Source organism: Schistosoma haematobium, chromosome 1 (genome assembly GCF_000699445.3).
Source record: "Schistosoma haematobium chromosome 1, whole genome shotgun sequence".
In the NCBI taxonomy this organism is placed as follows: domain Eukaryota; kingdom Metazoa; phylum Platyhelminthes; class Trematoda; order Strigeidida; family Schistosomatidae; genus Schistosoma; species Schistosoma haematobium.
In genome coordinates, this window is record NC_067196.1 from 35,983,523 (window position 1) to 35,999,217 (window position 15,695).

A 15,695-nucleotide genomic window follows, 5' to 3' on the forward strand; every position below is an offset into this window, starting at 1 on the left:
TTTAATATAGAAAGCAGAAAACCATTTTTAAGATTTATATTTACTTAAACTTGTATGATATAAATTTTTGGAAGTATTCACTACTAACAAGCACCCATGAAAGAATTTAGGAAGCTCCAAGATAAAGGTATGGGACATAAGTTTGTTAATTACGCCAGTGACTAACATTCACTAGACATTTTACTCATTCCTATGTCCTTAATTCACTTCATAATTAGGATGTTGATTTGACATTTGATTTGCTTTTACGTCCATCCAGTCTAAGCTTAAATCTATGTCTACTATGATGTATTTTAACTAACAAATCAGCAGTTATTGAAGTACTTCTAATACATTTGCTTTATTAAAAGAAGTACTGAGCATGTGGAAAGAAATTGCTTCGTAATGTTTAAATGAAGCCTCTTAATGATTAATTGCATCACTAAATCTTTAGCAAAATCTTGTCACCCATTCCTGAAAGTTCCTTAGAAAGCTATCAAGTGCTGTTGAGACAAATCGCAGCGTTTATTAAAACGGTATACTCACCTTCATGAAGGTCATAAAACAAGGATAGACATAGAAATAAACACTATCTTGAATTGTGACGTATAAAACTTCTTTTTCCCCTATTATATCAAATGGTTGTCAGTGAGAAGAACTTTTACATTCTAATCCAAAATCTAATTGTGAATGCGTGCACGTTAGACCCATCATAAGCTGCTATCCACTCAGTCAATTTTGGAAGAACATTATGGTTTTCCAATATTCTCGAAACTGTCATAGGCAAAAGAATATTTTATTCAACAGACAAAACGTGTGCCTTCGTATTGACCCTATTTTGACAATGATGACCGAACAATGCTAACAAAATATTGAGCTTATTTCACTCCTGAAATCTTCTATCGACTGATGAAATCGATGCAATGTATATCGAAGTCGAATACGGGTACTTTAGATACGTAAATTTGATGCATACAGATGTTCAGTGGCGGACAAAATATAAGTATGTAGCTGAAGTATATGTAATGAGTTAGCAATAGATTATATATCTACTCAAGAAATATTGAGATGACTAATTTTTTAAGCCGTTTAAAAAATACACGTAAACAGACACTATCAAATACATACGTATAAGGACTCTGAAGATTACAAACAAATAAATGAGTCAAGTGTATAGAATGACTAGTGGTATCCGAATGAATCGTCTACTAATAATCTAGGATAAGCTGATATGAACGTCATAACAGAAAAGCCCCTATTGCATACTTCTAAGTAGGCATAGAGCAGATTCTTCAATTACAGATTTCAAAATACACTCCAGTTAATGACAACACATATTTGCTGATGTGAGATCCAATCTTGAGATTATCAAGTAAGGAGAGGTTTGGTATAGTCGTGTTTTCAAATTCTGCATATCTGTGGTCGCTTCAAATCTATATTTTTGTGCAACATAACCTAAAAAGTATGTTGTGAAATCCATTCTTTGTAGTTCGTACGAGAAAGTGTTAAGACGCAAATAACAGCCCCCTAATACGTTTTACATCCAAACAAGACATCATTGGACGGAATGTTGCCAGTGAATATTATCTCCACAGTTTAGTTGTAGAAGTAAGTTTTCTTCAAGATGTTGGGCCGTGAATGCCAAGTTACACAGATATCTAAACCATGATGATGTATAATAAACGCAGCCTCTTATTAAGATATTGAATATTTTGGATACTCCAATGCAACTATCAACTGCCACAGTAATCTATAACTAATTATGGGAGCACTTAATACAAGGGTTAGCGTGAACTAAAAAGATAATCAATGACAAATTCGGCGAGACTCTAATTTAGGGGCGAGCCAATCAGAAGCGTTTGAGAAATTTCAATTATTAGCCAATCAGAAGACCGTTAGTATAAAGTAAAAATATATTATAAGAAAGTAATGAATTACAGTGGATATTCTTCTTTTACATGATTTAAAAACTTGTTAAGGTTTGATAAAGGTTCAGAGGTTCTGAATTCATAATGTATACGGTATAGAAACTCGTCCATAGGGCTGTTGATCACCAACGTAGATGATCTATGTCGAAATGATTGGAGGCCTACTCGAGTTAGACGTGAATGGTGTGATAAAGTAGCTAACGTCGAAGTCACACCTCGTGGTCAGCACCTTACGTGGACTACCCCATTGACGTATCAAGGTACCATAGATGCTTTGAAGACTGTACAACACAGAGGACGTTATTACAGAAATATATTAGTTAAGGTAGATACAAGCGGAAGTAAGACCACTGCCGCATGGGCCAGTCCATGGCATATGATTAACCAATGCGCGTTTGTTGTACATGACCTTGGCAGGGAGCGACGATCTGTTCGACATTCAGTGATCCAACTGCCAGATGATTTGGCTAGGGCTCAGTGACATTTCACTGGCCCTACAGGGCTAGGGTTAGTGTGAGGGGTTAGGGTTGTAGCCTCTCAATAATCACCTCTTCTCTAAAATCCGCTGTAAACCGATCGTATGTTAGCATTACGTGTTGAACTTGGCTTCGTGACCCTGAAACTGCTCAAACGCTTCTGATTGTCTCGTCCCTATATTAGAGTCTCGTCACCCTAACCTCAAACCCTAACCCTATGGATGAGTTTCTATACCGTATACATAATGAATTCAGAACCTCTGAACCTTTATCAAACCTTAACAAGTTTTTAAATCATGTAAAAGAAGAATATCCACTGTAATTTATTACTTTCTTATAATGTATTTTTACTTTATACTGTCTTCTGATTGACGGATAATTGTCAAGGTCATTTAAGAAACGTTCAAAGGACGTCCCTAAATTATAGTCTCGCCGACTTTTTTATGTAATGGGATGTCACAATTGCTTCTAACCCCTGATGCAATATCCATGGTATATATATATATATAAATCTTTTCTGTTTGTATCTCATCTGGTAATATCCCCTTGTTTCACCAAAAATCAGGATTTACTGTTTTCAGTCCCTTCATTTGTCTTTTGTGTCATTACTGTCATTTTTATATTATTATTTACAAATAACTCGTACATGTGTAGGTGTTATGAAGAAACCATTAAGAATTTGTGGTGTTTGAATGAACTAATGATACCTTTGCACTTGTTGAATGCTTGATTTCGAATTCCAAATATAGTACATTCGTTTGTGGTCATCTAGTACTTCTTGATCCGATTACGTTATTTCTGGGATTCTTAGTTCATACTATAATTCAAATACTCCTATTCATCACATTGGCATCGCGATTGAACCTGTGATGGAACGGTTTGACATACATTCAGATCTTGATGCTTTTGAGGATTACTTTGAAGGGTTCGAAATCTGGGCTATGACCAAGGAAGATGATGAGGATGTTAATATTGTAGCACATTTCCTCACATTCATCGGAAAAGAAGCATATGGTTTATTAAAAACTCTGGCTATGCCGGAAAAGCCCATTTCGCTTCCTTATACAGCTGTCAAGGAACTACTGCTAGACTATGCTAAGTATACAAACTTCGATTGCGATAAAGGGAGATTTCGTAAAGTTATTCATGAGGATATAAAAAATTCCACTACATAACGTCATTCCAACCCAGTTCATACTCAAAGTTATGCAGATAATTCATTGAGGAGTTGCGATACATTTCGTGAAAATGGGCACAAGTTTGGTCATTGTTTGTCCTGCGACAAGTCCCACTCTTTTAATTCATGTAAATTTCGTAATTCTAAGTGCTTTAAACGTGGTGATATTGGACATATTCAGTCAGTTTCTAACACAACTTCTCATCTTGCTGCAACTAATATAAAGTCTTGTAATTCTGATTCTACTATGTAGAGTATTTATAATGATGATTTATCTTTATCAACGATTGCAATAGACAGTGTAGAGCCACAAAGCAGTTCAGAGTTAAATGAAACTCAAAATTCTTGCGAAACAACAGTTCCTAACCAATCGGTCTATCAGATTTCTTATGTTATTGTACCAAATATGGCTTTTCCTAATGATTCATATATTTCTGATGAAATTTCTTACAAATCTGAAGAAAATAAGTTGAGTGAACATAATTATGATCGAAAACCTGATGTAGTTTTGATAGATGCTGATTTTCTAATGATCCTTTACTCTGCAATGACATTCCTAATAAATTCGAGGAAACCATTTCAAAAGAGTCAAATCTTGATGTTTTATCAAATATTATTTGTCCTCGTAGTGTATTTCTTTCTTATGAGAAACTTGTTCAATGCGAAGCACAAGTACTAAATTAGCTCGAGTTTGATTAAAATTCGGATGATTTCATATCAACTGCTGTTTATCCTTATCGCAAAGTCACTTCTAATGTTTAGCCTAACCAATGTGAGAAATATGTTTTAAATGAAGCCACACCATCCATAACTTGGGGATATAAAGATCCAAGAGTATTTCTTGAGGGAGGATAGTCTAAAAGTCTATGTTTCAAATTCTAGGAAGCAGCGGTTTCAGTATGCAACCGACATGCTGACTACACAATCCCAGGAAGCAGGTGAGTCTGTTCCGATTTCGGTTGTTAATTCTAATACTAATGAGTGCATTCTAGATAATAGAGTTTTTATGCCATACAATATCGGACAGACACAGGATGAACTGAAGAAGAAAACGTACAATTGATTAAAGACACTTATACTCTTATTTAAGCTGTAGCGGATGTGGTGTTTGAATGAACTAATGATACCTTTGCACTTGTTGAATGCTTGATTTCGAATTCCAAATACAGTACATTCGTTTGTGGTCATCTAGTACTTCTTGATCCGATTACATTATTTCTGGGATTCTCAGTTCATACTATAATTCGAATACTCCTAATTATCACAGAATTTCATGACAAATCGTCCAAAACACAACTGTTTCACCAAGATTTGCATTACATTCACGATATTTTAACCGGTTCTGTGAAGTTCAGAAAGATGTAAGGTACGTATATGTATGAAGCATGGGTGATTTCATTGATACTTAATAGTTTGCAAAATCCTATTTCGGACAGAAGTTCATTGATGAAACACATGAACTGGATTATGGCTTTACTTCCTGGACACTTGCTCCACTGGGTTGAATAGCGAACAATTCGGGCGTAAGTTTGTACGGAGTCTCGGAACTGGTAAGATGTTTTTTATGTGACTGAGTATTATGTGGTGGATTACGAAAAGTAAGAAATGCAACTTAGGAGCATGTAGATAAACTCCAACTCGAGATCAGCAAGCCTGATCCACAGAGGCTAACTTTAGTTCGTGACACCTTAAGTAGTAATTTCTATCTTTTTAATGCCTTAAAATAGCCTTAATTAATCTTAACTTGACATCTTTAATTTTTACAGGGCCTTTATACCTACGATCTCTGTGAAATAGGACACCATATTCCAGGATGGGTCGCATACGTTCTTTATTGTCATTTTCAGGTCTTTCCCAGTCAAAAATTTTCGGACTCATTTGTTTCTTAAAACTGCAATGTTGCTTCTATTTCACAATATTTCTCTGACTGTACCATTTTGTTCTAGTCAACGATGTACTCTGACGGCACCATTCTTTTCATTCAGTAGATATTGGACATTCTTTTTCGTAGGAGTTCGTTTCATGGCTTGAAATCCATGACGTTTGTAAACCTTTTGCCAATCATAATTGAAGTAAATTGGACAAGTCCCGTATATGAGTATGTTACAGTGAATTATGTGTAGGCTAGAAAGTGTTTACGCCATGGTTGAATCTTGCATATGGCGAAGGGATTTTAAGAGATTTTAAAGCTATTTCATAATCACTTTAGTTTATTTATCATATGTTTTAAACAAGATGATCAATCGATGGCGGTTATACAGCATCCTTAGTTCAAGATTTATTGACTCAGCTGTATCCTCGATTAGTGAACTTATTAACAAGACTGAACAAAACTCACGAGGAATATGATATCAGAAGATCACCTAATGTAATATTTTTTCTAATTCACTTGGTGACCGGTTTTTAACTATTTTTCCCATTTTGTATGTGTTAAAACTGTTGTTGAAATAGTCGCCGTATAACTTCCATAGAGAAGATTGTGATGCATTGACTAGCTTAGAAAATGCAACAAATGACGTGATGCGTTGTTTAGTTATTGATAACTGGCATCTTTCACCTTTTATCAGAAAGGGGTTTTGTGGAGGTTCTGGTATTTTAATAGTTGAGTTCATGACCGCCATGGAAAAATTGGAGGCACTGGACGGCCGTTTCTTCCGACTATAGAACCCCTCAGCAGTGCGCATTCACGATCCCGCCCATGCTATTTGAACCCAGGACCTTCAGTCTCGCGCACGAACGCTTAACTTCTAGACCAGTGAATCGGTATCCAGCGGTGTTAATGTCTAACTTCAACCAATTCACGAAGTTGCGCCACCGTTCACCATTGTCTTCAACGGACTCGGTTGAACTCCACTGGTCACGGCTTCTCACTAGTACTCCAGGAAATATCTCTTGGAAACGGTCACTAGTGAGCACATGATGAATAATATCAGAAAGTGGTTTTCTGGAAATTGTAGCAATTTAATAGTCGAGTTCATGAGTCACAAACCAGGACGAAACAGTCGTCCAGTGCTTTCGGGTTTTACATGGTGGTCTAGATTAAATTTCACTTTTTAGTTAGTTTAACATGTACACTATAGTTGAGGGCTGGGCAGTTAAAATGTAGGAGAATATTGAACTACGTGATGGAGTGTACCGAGAAAGCAGGTGTGGTCAGTTACCTTGTTGGAACTGCGTTGTCATGCCCATAATAATATCACCGCCACGAGAATTGGATATTTTCTTCTGTTCATTCATTTTGCTAGAAAATCTGCCGTAATAATCTTCCGCGAATATGTCGAGCGAAATTTCAGCTTCCAAGTTTGCACTGAGTGTAGATTTATTTATAAAATAAACAAGTATTTAGCTAACAACTTTATGATTTGCGTGAAAATACACTGATGTAAAACGCACAACCTTAGAAGCTGATGATCCTCAGTATTTGTGAATAAAGAGGGGTCGTGGTTGATTTAACTCCAACTCAATCAAGCGATGGTGTTACTGAAATATGGATGTTGGTTGCCTTTGTATCTTCAAATTTCGACTTAATCCGTGTTACAGAATAGCGAAACAAAATATGTAAACTACGAAAGAGAAGTGTGGAAATGTATATATGTAACAATTGTTGTCGTAGATAGACAATAAGAGAAACAAAGCAGCCTGACAAGTTAGAGAAGGTAAACATGCCAATTTCTTAAATCTTGGTTCCCTAATTGATGTACTTCTATACATATTACTACGTACTTACGCTTGTCACCCTCGATGGAGCATAGACCATAGACCATCATTCTCCAACTCATTTTGTCCAAGACCTCTCTTTCTAGTCCTATCCAACTGTTGTTCATTGTTCCCATGTCTGTCTCCCTTTCTCGGCGTAATGTGTTCTTTGGTCTTCCACTCCTTCTTTGGTCTCGAGGATTCCATGTGAGGGCTTGCACTGTGACACAGTGGGGTGCTTTCCTCGATGTGTGTCCTACCCACTTCCAGCGCTTCTTCCTAATTTCTTCCTCCGCTGGGGTCTGGTTTGTTCTCTCCCACAGTACGTTGTTGCTAAAAGTGTCCGGCCAATGAATCTGAAGTATTTTGCGTAGACAATTGTTAATAAACACTTGTATCTTCTGGATGATGGCTTTCGTAGTTCTACAGGTTTCCGCCCCATACAGTAGAACTGTTTCGACATTTATACTGAAAATTCTGACTTGATGTTGGTTGACAGTTGCTTTGAGTTCCAGATGTTCCTCAGTCGTAAATGTGCTGCTTTTGCTTTGCCGGTCCGCGCCATCACATCTGCACCAGATCCACCCTGTTCATCAATGATGCTGCTCAGATATGTAAAGGTGTTTACATCTTCCAAGTTGTCCCCGTCAATTTTGGTTGGATTGGTGCGTGCTGTGTTGTATCGGAGAATCTTGCTTTTCCCTTTGTGTATATTGAGACCTACTGCTGCTGAGACTGCTGCTACACTGATCGTCTCCTGCATTTGTTGTTGTGTCTGCGATAAAAGAAACAGATCATCTGCGAAGTCTAGATCGTCCAGCTGCATCCTATTTATCTACTGTATCCCATGCTTCCTCCTACAGATTTTGACGTCTTTATAATTCAGTCAATTACCAGGAGAAAGAGAAAGGGTGAGAGTGAGCAACTTTGCCTGACACCGGCCTTCATTTCGAACGACTTTGTCAACTGTCCTCCATGCACGATTTTGCAGTGTAATGCATCACAGGAATTCCGTATGATGTTGACTACCTTCTCAGGTACACCTTAGTATTGAAGAAGCTTCCATAGTGTTGTTCTGTGAACGCTATCAAATGCTTTCTCGTAGTCAATGAAGTTGATGTCGAGTAATGAATTCCACCCAATCGATTGTTCCACAATGATCCGTAGTGCTGCGATTTGGTCTGTACACGATCTGTCCTTACGGATGGTATTCGACCATATGACACTGAGCATCTCACGTAGACAGTCGTTTATAAATACTTGTACTTTCCTGACGACGTTTGTAGCATTTCTCGAGTGTCAGCTCTGTAGAGTAGAGCTTTCTTGAATAGAAACCGAACAGAAATTCTGTCCGCAGCATTAATGTCTTCTGTTTAGGTCAATGAAAAACATACTACCCAATATCATAAAAGCATGTGTCAGAAAAGACGACGATGTGATTTTATAGGTTACATAAATATATCAAAGGAAGTTCACAACATTGCTATGCACAGTAATGTTATTGTGTAGCAACACTTATAGCGAGGGCGATAATTTCAGTCAATCCACTTTTGTGGGGCAGAACACTGTTTTTCAGGCTCCTTATGAACAAAGACCAAGCAAACAATAAGTGATACTGAGGTCGTTTTCTACTCTTGTTGCCCAGATTCACGTTACTAATTTTGTTGACACCGCTATTATATTGCGATAATCTATAACAAATTTATTCAGACTCTGATATTGAGACGTAGGGGCTGTAATCACATGGAAATGTATGACAAAGTAAAAGTGATAGATGATGAGTGGTAAAGTTATTAGTGTTTCTAAAAATGTTACTCTCCCTAACAGTTGAGTATCATGTCTGGAATACACTGCTGTCAGATATCGGACATTTCAGTTAACATAGCATGCAACTGCTATGTCAGAAATATATGTTTTTATTATCCTGTAAAGTAGTCATGTTAACGGTAAGTTGCTTGACGCACTGGAAGTATAAACCGGTATTTTATAAGTTACTGATGTGACTAGACAGATCCAGTGAATTCGCTATAACCTTTATATGACAACTGACGTTCACAGTTTATTATACTGATCTGAAATCAGGTAAATGTGACACAAACCCAGTTACAAGCCTAAATCTCCAGCTCTTATTTTATCAAAATGCGATTATTTCATAATTTCCAGGCTTCTAACCAAAAGGTGATAAAAATAAGTCCCAAGAATAATTTCATCCTGCTTTTATGTGTAAAAACACCAAACTTTTATTCTTAATGAAAGCAATAATAAATTTCATAAACAACATCCAGAATTCGGGTTTTCATTGCCAAAATGCAGAATAGCAGAATGATTGAAAAGTCACATGTTGAGGTTTAGATCTAGACAGAAGGAACTTCGTCTACTAGAGTAGCATGCAGAGTAGCGTGAGTTTGGCGAGCTGAAAAGAATAGAAGAGCAAAAGAAACTTTGAGTCAACGGCCAAGCTAGAGCACACAATCACTTACTTTTAACATTGATTGACTTAGTGTTCTCTGTGTTTTGTTTAAAGATCTTGCTTCTTCTATTGAGTATGCTGAGGCCTGCTGATGAAGAGGCCACCTCTACACTGACTTATTGACCTTCATTTATTGATGTGTATGGGTTAGAAGAGCTAGGTCATTTGCAAGTTTCAAATCATCTAGTTAATTCTAAGCTGTTCTTTGTATTCCTTGCTTCCCGTCAGAAGTGGATGTCATCATTATCCAGTCAACCAACAGAAGAAAGAGAAAGTGGAAGAATAGGCAGTTTTGCCTGACTCCGGTCCTTACTTGGAATACGTCTGTCAGCTATCTTTCATGTACGATTTCGCACTGTATTCTGTTGTATCGATTCCGTATGGTGTTGACGATTTTCTCACGTCCTCCATAGTGCCGAAGAAGTTTCCACAATTTTCTCCTATTCTGTGTATTCAGCTTGTGTCTTGAGTTTCTCTATTCTTGCTTGACCGTTGCTAATTGTTGTCTTCTTGTTCTTCCTTTCTTGAATCTTGTGCAGGGTTTCCATGAAGATCCATTTCTAGTGATGATGCTTCTTGCGACCCAGAACCTCCTCACACGTTCAAGTTATTATTTCTTTGACTCCTTCCTAATTGACCTCCATAGTATTTTCTTCTTTGTTGAGCAAATCTTGTAAGTCTTGGAACCTATCGTGGAATGTTGTCTTGAATTCGTTAAGTTTAATAGTATGTGAAAGGAAGGCTGTATTGAACCTTTGTGATGCTGTTCCCCCCAGTTGTCCAGTGTTTCTCTAGCCTCAGTCTCATCATCGCCACAACCATGTGATGATCTGAAGCTATGTCAGCTCTTCTTCTAGTTATCACATCTTCCATTGTGCTTCGGAATTCTTTACTGATGCAAATATGATCTATTTGATTCTCCGTGTTGCGGTTCGATGAGATCCATGTAGCTTTGTGTATGCGTTTGTGGCGGAATATTGTGCCGCCTGTAACAAATTTGTTGAATGCACATAAATTTACAGATCTCTCCCCATTTTCGTCTCTTTCTCAGTCCATGTCGTCCCATGATATCTTCATGTCCGATGCTGTCCATTCTGACTTTGACGTTTAGATTCCTCATCAGGATGGTGTGATCCTTTCCTGATCACTTCGCTATGACTGAGAACAGCCTCTCATAGAACTGGTATTTATAGTCGTCACTGCTATCATTGGTGTGTGCATAACACTGGATAACATTCACCGTGATTACTTCCTTCTTTGTTTTGAAGGATGCTCTGATGATGCTTACTCCATAGAATTCCCATCCTATAAGTTCATAATGTGCTTCTTTGGGCAGCATCAGAGCAAATTCTTGAGTCTTTGGATATTATTTATCTTCGTCACTGGAGTACAGCAGCATCTCTCTCGTATCTAACCTTCAGTGTCCTGCTGGGGTCAAATGAGCTTCGCTGATTCCGATAATCACCATTTTGTATCTCATCATTTCCGTGGCTATTTGATTAGTCCTCACGGTCTCCCACATTGTCCGGACGTTACATGTACCTATAAAACTATTGCCTTCGTTATTAGAAGGTGTATCGGCCTTGTGACTTTCGAAGAATGTCAGTTTTTATCCTGAGATGTCATAATTCTTCCTTCAACTCCCACAACAGAGATTAGATGGTTTAATTTGTTTAATCCGGTTGGCGATTTTGGCACGTTTTGTTTCCACGGGATGTGGTTGCCGACCCCACGCCCAATCATTCTTCTTTACCCGGTCTTCACACCAGCACTAACTCTAAAAGAGCTACAGGTGGTGTTATGGAGAGATAATAGTCAGTAATAGCATAAGCTTCATATCAAGATAATTTTGTGATCGAAACCAAAGGAAGCAGATAGTTCAGCCTTCTACACCAGATCTCTTTTAAAATTACTTTCCTTTAGTTTGAACGACCATAGGCAGCCGAATTATAATGGTCAATCTCTTGTTGAATAGCTCGAAGTTGTCCGACAAGTCGTGCGCGATGCGTATGTATGTGTATTTGGAAACGTTGGGTAGCTTTCAAGGTATTTCTGCTAATGATTCACTTCACTTATTGTTTGTTGCCTTGTTTTCGGTACGTAGACAAAATTTATGCGTTATTTAGTTTTTCCTACCTATGTATATTAGTGGTTCTACCACGTCAACTGGTACCAGGACGGGCTTTGCAAACCTATACGTTATTTCTCGACAACGAGTGATCGATCAAAGGTTTTTCAGTTGAGCGGAATTTCACTCTGGCGTTAATGATTTTCATTGAGTAATTGAAGCAATGAACTAAATAGAAGTTTAAAAATCGTTAGAAATGTTGACGTCTTGTTTTCAGTGCATATTAGGTGTTTTGCAGGTGAACGCCGTAGATATTGATGGATTTCAATTTGCTAGTAAGTCAGTTTATTAGGCATTGCAGAGGTTAGTATCGTGAATTACATGTGTCTCCCAGCAAAACTGTTGGTTTTCTAGGACTATCGGATCCTGTTTTTGACATGCAATTTATTCTTCGAAATAATGACAGAATGTTCTGTAAAGTTTGAGATCGTCATACTACCTGAATTCTTCAAAAACGTAATAGCTACATGTCAAGGGTCCTCAACAGGTAGATGGAAACCTTGCTTTCTTGTAGTATGCTTTATTTTCGTCAATTTAGATAACAAAAACTTCGCTAACGACGTTTTTTATTGATTACTCCTGTTGTAAACATTATTTCACTAATTAAGCATGTGCTTAAAGACCACAGTTGTATGGAGGCTGAAAATCCTATACCATTTTGAATGACTTTCAAAGAGATCGGTTGTCTGTTATCACATTTAATGTGCAACAAATCAGAGTACTAATTACAACACAAGAATCTAGAAGTTGTGTATTTCATTACTGAAGATCAGCTTACTCCATTTGAACTAATTTGTAGAGCAAAACGTGTATTTTACCCAATTTGCCAGGCTTTGCAAACAAAAAGTCCACTATAAGGTGCGTGAGTTCACGTTATCTCTGAGTCTGGCATATATAGATTCCTTCACACCACAGCTAAATGAACCAGATGTTTAATCATCAAAGTTATGAAGCCAACATTGATTAATCCTGTCTCAAAAAGGAATGACTGCCTACATTATTATAAGTTTATGACCTTCGCCAGTAATTCTCCTCTCCGACCTTATTACGATGAATCGTTTTCTTCTTTCGTGTCCTATTAATTAAAACAAAACCATTAGTTTGGTAGTTGGTGCCTTATTAAATCAGTGATAAATACCCTTGCTCATCTATTAAAAAATCTATTTCAAGCGGTTAGAACTTGCGTATTGAGAATATGTCATTTAAGACAAATCATCGAAAAAATGTACAAAATTTCAATGAAAACCACTCAGCAAAATTTGTGCGGACAAACACCAAGCCTTGACAGATATAGTGTGCATACATTGACAATAATAGCCATTACAGGCTTCCAGTTGTAAACTCAACTTTTATTGTGATTTCGTTAACAGTTTTGAACTTAATAACTGAGATTCTGTATGCACTGTTCATTTTTAGGTCTCATTGAATTCTAAATTCATTGAACTGGATTTCATCTTTTTGACTCCAGTAGGAAATCACTCACATGCCACTCCGTGACCAGGTTTTTAGTATTCGCTCAAAAGGATGATTAAATCCTGTGGTACTTGAGGTTTACTGTAATTAGAAACAGTAAAAACACAATACCATGTTATCCGTCGATTTCTTCGCCACTCTGAGTACTAGATGACTATTAGCGATGAAGTCACGTTTCTAGTAGGAAATAGATGATAAGGTTAGTTACTAGAAGTGGTGCAGTTAAACCCTGACCTGTCAAGAGACCTTAAAAGCAACAAATTTTTACACGAAGATTAGATCCCAGATTTTATTAATCAAGAAATCGTATATCTAAAAGTACTTTCACTCCACACATATAAGGTCTAATAATTCGCCATATAAAACATTGTAACAAGCGTTTCGACTGTAAGAACTGACGTTTCACTCAGTAACGTGACGCTACTGCTTATTTCTAACGAGTCCAGCAAGTACCATGATCACATACAAAAACCTTAGAAACAAAGGGTGGTGGCTTGCAATCCATGTCAACCTGTCAGCAAATTAACTATCACTTGGAAAATAGATTACTTGATGTACTAGAGTTTTGTACAGTGTGAACACACGAAGCACAGCAGAGAAAAATATCTCGTTACCTGAAAAACTGGCCAGAGCCTCTATTCAACTTAGGTTTAACAGACGAATAGAATTGCACTTTAATACTAATTCGAGGGCAAAATGCGATTACTCTTATCAACAACAGGGGATTTAGACGAAACCAACCCAGAACATTATGAAAACTAACTATCATGACTGACATCAGTGAGATTTCAACTTTCAGATGACAGAGCTTGAAAACATATGGAGAAAAAACTTATTACTTTGAGCTATCCCTCCTGAAAACTGGCATGGATTTCAGTGTTAGATTTGTGTCGCCTATTTTTTGTGCAAACAATCGTCAGATTTTCAGTGGAGCAAGTAAAACATTAATTAAAGATATGACACTGTTTAGTAGATTATCGAAACCACTTGGTTTTTAGATTGACTTCGGTCATTTTCACAGCTGACTGAGGTTTTTAGGAATATACTGAGTTCATCTTGCTCCATGGATGAATTATAATGAAATATTACCAAGATATTTAAATATCCATACATTGCTAATCCAGTAACTTATTAAGTAAATAGCGAGAGGGTTAACCATACATGTCTTATCAATAAGCTCAAACGATTGGGTATCAGACCACCTCTAATCGATTGGCTCACTTCATACCTGAAAAATCGACATTTTAAGGTCACGGTTAATTTCACTTTATCTCAGGCTATGGAATGTCCTAGTGGGGTCCCCCAGGGTTCAGTACTAGGACCTCTTCTCTTCTTGATATACATAAATGATCATCCTCAACAGGTAACATCAGACTTATTACTTTTTGCCGACGACGCGAAACTTTGGAGAGAGAGATACGCAACCAAGACGATATACAGGTACTTGAGAAGGGTCTGACTCGGCTTCGAAGTTGGGCAGACGATAACCGACTGAACTTTAATACTTCAAAGTGTAAAGGAGTCCATCTGCGACATGTTGCAGACTACAGTTGTAACTCACGAAACTCCTCTCTAGTAGTATCCCAAGTCGAAAAAGATTTAGGAGTCCCGGTGCCCTACGATTTAAAGTCTTATGCTAACTGTGACAAAAGTGCCTTCCGAGCAAACCTTGCACTGGTAACATTGAAACGCATTTTCGGCCAGTTTGACGGAAGAACTTTCCATACAATCTTCAATAGTTTTATCCGTCCACATTTAGAGTACGGAAACATAGACGTCTTAGAGGTGACGTTCTAACGGCTTACAGTATCCTTAACACTTCTGGACATCCACTTAAACACCTACTTAAGCTTAGTTCCAACACTAACCTAACAGGTAACACCTAGAAACTGGAGATACAACATAGCAGAACGGACTGTAGACACGACTTCTACTCCTTAAGAGTCGTCAAATGCTGGAATTCGCTTCCGGTCGAGCTAGTCTAAGCGACTTCCCAGGAGTCCTTTTAAGAGGCAACTCGATCTATTCTTAAGGACTAAGGATAGTATCACACAGTGATTTACTAATTTCTTTTCCTCTTTTATTGTTAACATACCTAGGTTCCTGCCTGGAGGTATTGGTGATCCCCTGCTACTAGACACGGAAGCCTGTTAAGCGAAAGCTTCTTCTATTCCGTGCACAACCATTTGAACCATTTGAACATCCCGTACATTAGGCTTCCCAAGATCAGACCCAAAAGAAGAAAATTATATGCATGCCAAAAACATCCGCTTGAGATTTGACAAAAAGCTTGGTTTTAGAAAAGTATAATAACAGTAAAGAACAATGTACATGAAACTGTCATTTACACACAATCTATTGAACGAAA